Source organism: Leucoraja erinacea, chromosome 28, assembly GCF_028641065.1.
Source record: "Leucoraja erinacea ecotype New England chromosome 28, Leri_hhj_1, whole genome shotgun sequence".
Taxonomy (NCBI): Eukaryota; Metazoa; Chordata; class Chondrichthyes; order Rajiformes; family Rajidae; genus Leucoraja; species Leucoraja erinaceus.
Genome location: NC_073404.1, coordinates 15,901,747 through 15,912,496, shown reverse-complemented (window position 1 = coordinate 15,912,496; position 10,750 = coordinate 15,901,747). Strand labels below are relative to the sequence as shown.

Genomic DNA, 10,750 nt, shown 5'->3' with positions numbered 1-10,750 from the left:
GCTATCCTCAAATCCATTCAGTTGCCAAGTGTTCTGAGATCTGAGAAACCTGGCTGCCTCAGAATACAAAAGAAACAGCTCAAATCAAGCATCTGAAGAAGGGTCTTGACCCAAAATGCACCCATTCCTTTTCTCCAGAGATGATGCCTGTCCAGCTGAGTTACTCCAGGTTTAAGTGTCTACAGCTTAAATCAAAGACTGCCAATGTTTAATATCATATATATTTAATGACATTAAAATAAATATTGTCGTTGCCCCTTGTTTAACACAAAAATGGTGGTAGTTATGGCTAAGTTTCAGAATTTTTCAATTTTACTGTTTAAATCACCCTTTATTTCTATCCCTAATGTGCTTTTGATTACATCAAAAAGCGTCATTAATATAACACATTAATATTCAATCCTAGAGTGATTAGATTGTGGCATTTACTATCCTATGGAAAAATTTGCCAAATAGCACATATGCATTAAAATAGATGTAAGAACCTGATGAAAAAAATGTGGTGGCATAAGTTGGGTGGGTGCAGCTTGTGGAGAGATGAACAACAGCACAGACCTGTTAAATGAGGTGACCTGTATCTATGGTGCAAATTCTGTTCAGTAACATTATGTTCCTGAGCCTTCAAACTTAATCCCAAACCTTTACCTATTCCCCCAGATGTGGTGTAAATAACTAGACTGACAATAAATCAGTGGGTTAAGCAGTTGAGATGTGATCCAGTGCCTAGTTTGCTGGGCGAGGTGGACTAATTTCATACTGCAATACAAGGTCATTTTATATAAACATGAGCGAATGGTAAACAGTGCACACAGGGCAGAAGCAAACAATGAGCATCTACAGTTCTTAACAATTGCTCATCCTTGAATTAAAACTGACCCTGTATACCAAAGACTTTGCAAACAAAACGCAGAAGCAAAAAGAGCTATAGCTTGCTGATCTTTTTTTTAAATTTTATGTAGTTAACTTTTTCTTGTGACAAATATGAGTCGAGGGGAAACAGTCATCATTAGAAGATGGGTCACTGTGCGACACATCACCTACCAATTTCCTCCACAGATGATGCTGCAAGGACGAGAGATAGCACAATGGGCTAAGAGTTCGGCTGGCGACCGGAAGGTAGCCGGTTCAAATCCCGCTTGGAGTGCATACTGTCGTTGTGTCCTTGGGCAAGACACTTCACCCACCTTTGCCTGTAATGGAATGTTACGGCGGCAGGCGCGGGCACACCGCGACGCCCTGTGTCTCCCTTTCAAGGGAGATGCTAAAAATGCATTTCGTTGTCTCTGTACTGTACACTGACAATGACAATAAATTGAATCATTTCATTTCATTTTTTTTTGCTGCCTGACCTGCTGAGTTACTCCAGCATTTTATGTTTTGAATCGTGATCATTAGTCCATTTCAAGAAACAAAACAGAGAGCTGGAATAACTCAGTGGGTCAGGCAGCATCGCTGGAGGATATTGATAGGTGGCCTTTCAGATCAAGACCATCTTCAGACATTTTAGCAGAGGGGAGAAAGCTGGAAAAGATGTGGGGGTGGGAGAAAGGCTTTGAATACAGGTCAGAGGGGGTTTTGATTATCAGATGCATGGCCAAAACCTAAAGATGAAAAGGTAGATAGAAGAGTGTAAGATATAAAGAGGAGTGAAATGTGTTGCAGAGGAAAGGATATGTGTGGAAGGGGGAAATGGGAGAAAAAGGGCACGCTTCTGGTAGAGAAGATGGAGGAAGTGGTGGGGGGAAGCGGGGGGGGCGGGGGGGGGGGGGAGATATTCCTTAATTGGAGAATTCAATATTCATATTGTTGGGTTGAAAGCTACCCTGGTCTATTTCAAGTACTGTTTGTGGCAGTGCATTTGTCGTGAAAGGCTACCTGCCTATCTGAACTCTCACAAGAATAGAGTGATTTGGGGTAAAATGATGGAAGGGTTGGAATCTAGAAAATAACCAGATTAAGGTGAAACAAATATGAGAGATTTAAATGCATTGGATCAACGGAAGACGGATGTAAGCTGACCTCATTTCAAAAATGTCTTCTTAATTATGGCTTAATAATGGCAAAAAAACCTATACTTAAATTCTGGAAAAATGCACCACACCAACGCTCAAAATGTGGATCTCAAACATGTCAGAAATGTTACACCTTGAAGATATGAGATTCGTCCTATTAGGCAAATCAGACCAATTCTTAAAGATTTGGTCTCCATTTATCGATCTATTACAAGCATGTGGTGCAACACAACCTTAGAAATTAAGTTTCAGAACCGGGTTGGAGGTGGGTAAAGATGTGAAGGAGGCATATCCCTATCAATTTCTTCCTCTTTTTTTTCTTCTCTCTTTTCTATCTCCTATTCTTTTTGCTTAGTTCACATCACCTCTGCTTTTCTTTTTTGAGCTATACAATACTCTCTCTTTCTATTTCTTGCTTTTCTCACCTTTTTTTCTACAATTAAATTTAAAATAACAAGTCGTACATGAAATGTAATATGTTATTCATGTCTTGTATTATTGTACATTACTTCTAATAAAAATATTTAAAAAAAAAAAAAAAAAAGATAGCAGCTTAGGTAGATAAATTGAGTTTCAAAAGTTGTAAAGAATTCAAAGTGTTAGAATGTAACAATGTACCTAAAGGAATCCTGATGGGTAGAATTAGATTACACAAAAAACTAACAATGTCTTTCATAAATGAAGCATTCAAACATTTTGTAACATCACCACATATAATGAGTTCTCCATATTTGTCCCTAAAGCATGGAATCAGTAATGTACAAAATGGTGCTGTTGATGGATTGAAAATACTGCTAGCACCACTGTGGAAAAACAAAGCACATTGAAACTAGATGAAGGCTCATAAGAAACTAGATGCACTGTACTGGTCTAGAGTTATATCAATTGCCATATTCAGCTCAACTAGAACAATGAAATTCTTACTTGCTGCAGCTTTACAGGCACATGAGCACAACAAATACATATACAACAATACAATAAATGACCAGTTATACTGCATATCCAGACTACACTAGTGCAAGATGAAGTATGCAGTGTAATAGTAAGATTAAACGAGAACTTACCAGTTTGAAGTTTGATCTGTATTTTATGAGGAGTTACGATGAGGGATTTCGTGAAGAACCCCGCTTCCACGCATGCGTGTCATACTTCAAAGCAGCGGTGTGAGGTCACAGGAACCTATAATGATCTAACATAGTAAGATTATCAAAGAGATACCAGTTTTTGATATGATCATACGAGGGTGGGAGCAGAGGGCACGAAATCCCTCATCGTAACTCCTCATAAAATACAGATCAAACTTCAAACTGGTAAGTTCTCGTTTAATCTTACTATTTTACTTCGGAGTCACGTGAGTGACTTCGTGAAGATTTCAAAGCTCTGTGACCTCATGCCGTGGAACGAGTCCATGCTTCACAACTGCCTTGGGTATTGGGAGAGAGCATCATTAGTAGTTTTAAAACACAATTATACAAAGAGTTGTGTGGTATAACGAAAAAATAACACTTTTTTAAAATTTGAGAATCATAACCCTGTAACCTATCGGGCAAATTATTATGTTGAACCTAAAATGTTTTCTTAATACAATGATGGCTCCAAATAAACTGGTTTATTATACAACCTGTGGAAAAACCCTTTTTTAAAATGACCCTCCTGCCATTCTGAGGATTTGGTCTGTGGGTACCTGTACAATATTGCTGCGGATGTTGCTGCAGTCCTGGTGGAATGAGAGTTGAAACATCAGTGTCTATTCCTGCCATTTTTAGGACCTATTTGAGCCACCTTGATATAGTTTGAGTCGTGACCCTATCATGCAGTTTCTTGTAAGAGATAAACAACTCCATACTCTGACCTCGAATGTTCTGAGTATATGCTATGTATTGTTAGATGGGTCCTGTTATTCACAGTCGTTTGCCATATGGGTGTACCATAAAATCAAACCCTAGACCCGAGGAACCCGATCTGTTTTCTTTTATTAAATCCTGTATGACAACACCAGTTTCTCGGTGAGATGATCAGGGAGTCCAGGCTCAGTTTGCTTAATGGCTGGACTTGTTGTGCGGTAAATAACACCATGAGCATAACCATCTTCCTGGTCTGTTACTGAGGTGACAACGCTGTTATGAGCTACAAGCTCCTCAGCATGTTGAGAAAACGACACCCACGTCCCAGATTTCGGAGTACCTGGTTTGCTTACCAGGGGTGCGTTCCCACCGCGTGCCGTTCCGATCCTTGTGATAGGTAATTGGAGAGTGCACTTGTGGCACTATTAATGGCACGGTAGCTCCATCGATTATCCTAATGGAGGCTTGTTAAAAATCCCAATACGGCCAGAATGTTTTTGGCCTTTTGGTCGAGATTGTTGTCCAAGCAGTATATGCCCCATTTCTTGATGTGTCCAAGGTACTGCTTCCGTGTTGACAGTCTTAGTGCAGATGAGATGAGATTCATCGTCCTGTCTGACAGTGTAGTGGGTCTGTTAGACTCTACAAATCAATAAATCCATAGTGTTATGGCATGGATGACTGCCTCCAGTCACTGGATAAATCAATAATTTTTTTTTTTTTTTTTTTTTTTTTTTTTTTTGGCTATGTTCATTAGGGAACATGGTTGTAACACCATCCCCTGTAAGACTGAAATACCATGATTGAGAAGGTCAGTCGGGTACTCTGAAAATTCCAGATGCCGAGTGTGGTTGAATTTACCCTAGTATCCCCATTGATGGGTCCGAACGGGGGAAAACATCACCCTATGGCTATTTACATAACAATGCCAAGCTGGTTTACGATTTTTAGTACATAATATTGGGGCTAATGATTGCCCCTTTGTAAGCTCTATATTGCCAAAGTTCCTCTATTGAGTCAATGCTTGCCATATAGAAAACCCGCAACTGACACCAAGTCTTTATCAATAATAAGAGCATCCATCTTAAAATGAATATCTAGAACAAATGTGTTTAGGGTTAAATCAATGATAATCCTGCAACCCTACTCTATTTTATTTTAATAAATATGTTCAATCCCATCTTTCGTGTACAAATCTTGTAGCACCATGTGGGTTTTAGATTGTTTGGTTTATGTAAGGACAAAATGCCCTTCTGGTGTATGATGTACTGTGGTTATTGGGATGAGAAAAACCCCTATCAGATAACCCTGAATACTGCTGAGATTATATGAATCTGTAGTGATTATATACCATACATAACTGTAGTGTTGCAACCTCCCCTACCCTCGTAGGTCCCTATTTTAACAGAAGAAAATAAGGTTCTGGTTTAATATTTCTTGTTCGGGGTTGTGTGGGAGGTTTAGGCTTCCGCATCTTCCAGGGTGGCTGCCCTGGCCATACCCTAAAATGGATCCTGCAGGTTATATTGATTTCTGACACTGCTACTGGTATGAGCCACATTTTTTATGGCCTTGCCTGTGGCTGGTATCATGCTCCAAAATAGGCCCTTGCGCTGGCCTTAATGAGCCCCAGTGTCTTGGCTTAGTCCACACACGGTTCTTTGTTTGCAAATGGTAGCATTTTTGGGGTCCTAGTGCTGGCTGAATGGCCGCCTTCCACGTGTAGTTCAGGTCATATTGGATATTATTAAACAGATCTAGTGCGTCTTGATGGTCTTTGGTTACCTACGTTTAGTCCAGGGTGCGGGTGTATGCTATGATGCCTTCCGTCAATCCCTTTAAGGTTCTCTGGATCTTGAGGTCCTGGTTCCTGATGTTCGTCCCCATATGCTGCCAAATGCATTGGTTTACACTGGGCACCTGTAATGCCTCACCGTTGCCAGGTGGCAGATGTCTGGCCAGTGCTTGTAAATTTTTTCCCTTGTTGGCGTATGTGGCCAGACATATAGTAATACTATTGCCATCCTGGATCCAAGTCTACCCATGTTTGACTTGGCTAAAGTAATCAGCCACCATGTCCAGCAGAGTCCCTGCTGTGTTAGGATCATGGGATGCTGTATTACCAGGCTCTGGCCCATCAGGGTCCTGCCTACTCTTTTTTATAGAGTTAGAGATCTCTAGGGTCCCACACGGGGTACCCCTGTGGGGCTTAACTGCTGCCCACTTGTCTTTTGTTCTGCGGACCCCTCTTGCAAGTCAACCCAGAACTGACCCACAGTGCTCCCCTCTGATGGGGTAGAAGCATTGTGCAGCCCTCAAAGAGGTACTGCTGTGGGTTATCACGTTGGAGCAAGGCTCCATACACCGCTTCTTCCCGCTCCAGCCCTCTTGGGCGCTGGTTGCCGGCGGTTTTATGCAAAGTCGGACCCTTCTGAGTCCACTACCTTGTTTAATTTGTGTCTAGCCTACCGCTCGGTCACATGGATCTGGCCGGTGCAGGGCCGACATCGGGCACAGCTGACCCCACTACGGTTGATCCAAGTGCCGCTGGCTGCTGCTGGCTGCCCGCTGTTCCATGGTCCTCCTTCTCCAGTTTTGTCCTTCCTTCCGTGAAGTGGATATGGCCGGTGAGGGGGATAACTGGCACAGCTGCTTCCATCTATTCCTTTAACCTGGCTTCAACGCTCTCAGCACTCCTGGCTGCTCCTTTATCTTAGACCCCTGGGACCGACCCCCGTACTGACGGTACTGGTCCCTAGTGGTCGTTGCAGCAGGCCAACCCCACTCTAATGCCCTCAATTCTGGGCACTCCTACTTATATGGTCCTTAGCTAAGGGACATATAAGACATTAAAACTGATGATAACAGCTACTATAGTTTTTATTTAATATATATGGTCCCTAGATAAGGGGTGTATCAGATATTAAATTGATAAGAACAGATACTACACTTGATCTTAGCCAAAAAGCCGAGAAGCAATTATTGTAACGAAAACCCCGCTGGGACCGACCCTGGAACTCACATACTGGTCCCTTGTAGTAGATTGCAGCCAGTCAACTGCAAAGTCCTTTGCTGTCGAGAAATGAACTTTCTCACCATGCTGGAGCGAAGTTGGGCACAGGTGTTTTTCCCTCTCCAGGAATCGATGTGCCCATGCTGCTCCTGCCGTTGCCAGCTCCTCACGAAGTGCCAGCTGCCACTGCTGCTGCCTGTGCTCCTGCCGTTGTCAGTACTCCTGCAGCTGCCGGCTGCCACTGTTGCTGCCGCTGCCGCTGCTGCTGCTGCTGCCGCTCCTCCGTGGTTCTCCCGCCGGCCTTCTGCACCTTACATGGACCTGGTCCATGTCTGCACCTAGAAGGTAAGTTGAAGGAAACGCAGGGTCTCTTACCTGCTGTTCCCGACTTTCCTTCTCCCGCCGGTGACCGTCGTTCCCTGTGTCGGGTTCGAGCCGCCTGGACCGACCCCGGTGTTCACGGGCCTGGTCCTTCGCGGCAGTTCCGCAGCCGGTAACCCCGGCTGTACCTATGGATCCCCTGGACCCTGGGCCTTACCTTGTGAAGAAGGTTTTCAGCCCGAACGTCCCGTTCCGACTCCATAAGTGCCGCTGCACTCGCTGAGCGTTCCGAGCCCCTCGCTGGTCCGAGCTGTCTGTCCCGCAGCCTCTGCGCTGGCTGCTACCGACTGCTCCCAAGCCAGTCTCGTTTGAGACCGGCATAGGGACCTCTTTACTTTGCTTCCCGCCCGGCCGAGAAGTGAATTTTGCCGGTGCGGGAGCGAAGTCGGGCACAGGTTGTTCCCCTCCAGGGAAACTCGTGCCGTTGCTGCTGCTGGCTGCTCGCCCTCCACGGGTCTCCCCGCCGGCTTTCCGCAGCCACCTAAAAGTAAGTAGAAAAAAGGAACGCAGAGTCTCTTACCTGCTGTTCCCGACTTTCAAATCTCCCGTTTGGGGAACGCCGTTCCCCCCTGTGTGACTCGTTGCAATGCGTGTAGCGATATGACACGCATGCGTGGAAGCGGGGTTCTTCACGAAGTCACTCACGTGACTCCGAAGTAAAACCTTATACATAGTCCTTAGTAGGTCAGTGCTGAGGTAGGCACAAAATGCTGGAGTAACTCAGAGGGTGAGGCAGCATCTATCGAGAGAAGGAATGGGCAGACATTTCGGGTCGAGACCCTTCTTCAGACTGATGTCAGGAGAAGGGGCGGGAAAGATAGAATGTAGTTGGAGACAGGAAGACTCGTGGGAGAACTGGGAAGGGAGAGGGGATGGAGAGGGAAAGCAAGGGCTATCTGAAGTTAAAGATGTCAATGTTCATGCCGCTGGGGTGTACATTATCCAAGCAAAATATGACGTTCTGTTCCTCCCATTTGGGCTGGGCCTCACTCTGACAATACAGCTTGGACTTTGAAAATAGCACCAAAACCTGATGACTCCTGCATACAGTCTCATTGGGCTATTTCTATATATTTTGTACTTAACCTGGGATTCTATTTTAATGTTATTTTTATTTTCTCTCTCTCATTTATTATATTGTTTACAGTGTATTATGCTTTCATATTCTGTTGTGCTGCTACAAGTAAGAATTTTATTGTTCTATCTGACACTTATGTCAATAAAACACTCTTGACTCTTAATTGTATTAATGCATAGTGATAATTTACTGTACTGAATGCAAGAAAAATAATTTCAATGTATCTTGTAAAATGTGATAATAAAGACCATTGAACCATTGACTGCACAGTGTAATATTTATAACTGCAATTTGTTTACTCACCTGAGCTACTCCAACAATGCTACCAAGCCAGTTGTTTCTACCATCAACATTGACAAATCCAGTAAGCACATGAGTACACCACCACCTGCAGGTTCCTGCCTGGCAAAGTATTTCCTGATTTGGAAATGTATTGCTGGGTCAAAATTATGGGACTGCCGACAGCAGTGTGGGAATAGTTACATCAGACAGACTGCAATGATTCAAGAAAATGGTTTACGACAATCTTCTAAAGGGCAACTAATATGATGGGCAATAAAGGCTGACCTTGCCATTGACTGAAAGCTGAACAAATAAAGAAACACTGTGTAAGAAAGAACTGCAGATGCTGGTTTAAATCGAAGGTAGACACAAAATGCTGGAGTAACTCAGCGGGTAAGGCAGCATCTCTGGAGAGGGCGACGTTTCGGGTCGAGTTCCTTCTTCAGAATAAAGAAACACTATCTCGTAACATTGCTGTAGCTTGGAGAGCAATTATTCATGCAACACGTGCAACAGACTTGCTGATACTGGAATCTTTCATAAAATATATAGTGCTGCAGTAACTTAGCCGGGCAGGCAACATCCGTGGAAGTAATGGATAGGCTACGTTTCATGTCGGGACCCTTCTTTATACTGAGTCTGAAGAAAGGTCCCAACCCAAAATGTCGAATAGCGAGATTACAGACCAGGTTTGGGTAAGCGAGGTTTGTGGGGTCAGTAACTAAAACACACAAAAACCAGTGATCTGTACTTAGACTTTTGTTTTGTGTAACTGATGCTTACATATTAGAGCTCTCATGGTTACTATTCATGGCATACCGTTGCTTAAGGAACTGCAGATGCTGGAAAATCAAAGGTAGACAAAAATGCTGGAGGAACTCAGCGGGTGAGGCAGCATCTATGCATTCATGGTATACCAATCACTGCTTCAACAATATGAATGGAAGTCGTTCAAGCCTGTTTCAGTACAGGATCGCTATAATAATGCACTGAAGATACTCAGTGCTGAGACTTTCCTTGGCGGGTTATGGGCTTTTTGTTGATCTATACTCAAGCTTTGTCTTTTGTCTTCCTTCCATTGTAATGATAGAGTTGTCTGCAAATGAAGAAGCCTGTAATAAATAATACAAGAAATATATTTTACTTCGACCATATGTAAGGTAGCTCAAGAAATTAGAACCTACGATGCAAGGCTCAAGGGAAAAATAATTAAAATGTATGAAGAGAGAGAGCGAGCCTCTGAGATTTATGGAATACATTGTGAAAGTATTACTTGTTTGTATTGGAGACAGCAAATCCATTGTGCTTATAATCAATAATTGTGATAAACAATTGCAATTGTGATAAACAAGTCTCTTTAATTGGTTTCAATTAAATCTTGGAAGTAAAACCAAGTTTGAATTTGCAAATCTTCCAGGCAGACATCTAGATAACTAATGAAAGGAAGAGATTCTTAACATACAAATCATCCGTCTCTCCAACCATTTGATAAGTCTCTCCAACCATTTTTAGGATTTTGTAACAAGGTTTTAGTTGTTTCATTGGCAGTGTAAGATATTAACGTTTTCCAAGAATTACAAGTTATAATGATGTGGCAGTTACCATAATTATCATAGAATATAATAAAAAATATATATATGTGAAATGTGACAACTCCTTCTCCTTGAATTATTCAGTTGAACAGTGGATGACAAAATGGCAGTATTGGTCTTTCTGATGACCAGGAAGGCGATGGACTTCCTGGTCATCCTCTTCACAAGTTGGTTAAGGTATTAAGCCAAAACTAGAAGCACTTACATCTCAAGTAGTTCTTTTCAACCTTTGTGGACTTGCAAAATTACCTTGTTTTGAATGGTTGACAGATATTCTTGGTTCATCATTGTCTAACTGGCCAGAGTGCAGTTGTTACCCTAATGAATATTGCCCATATTTTACATCCTTATACAGCTACTTATAGGTGTGGATGACCACTATATCATTATGTAGGGAGGACCTGCAGATGCTGGTGTAAACCAAAGATAGACATCTCTGGGAGAAAAAGAGTAGATGACATTTCGGGTTGAGATCCTTCTTCAGACACACCTGTGTTGGTTTAATCCTGTAAGGACATGTCCCCAAATAAGTGTCCCTTGAGATCTAT

The 10,750-nt window shown here is 42.7% G+C and overlaps 1 pseudogene; it reads right to left on the bottom strand.

Moving 5' to 3' along the window:
• Positions 1-6,728: 6,728 nt before the first annotated feature.
• On the bottom strand, positions 6,729-6,836 carry LOC129710908 (U2 spliceosomal RNA; annotated as a pseudogene).
• Positions 6,837-10,750: the final 3,914 nt, after the last annotated feature.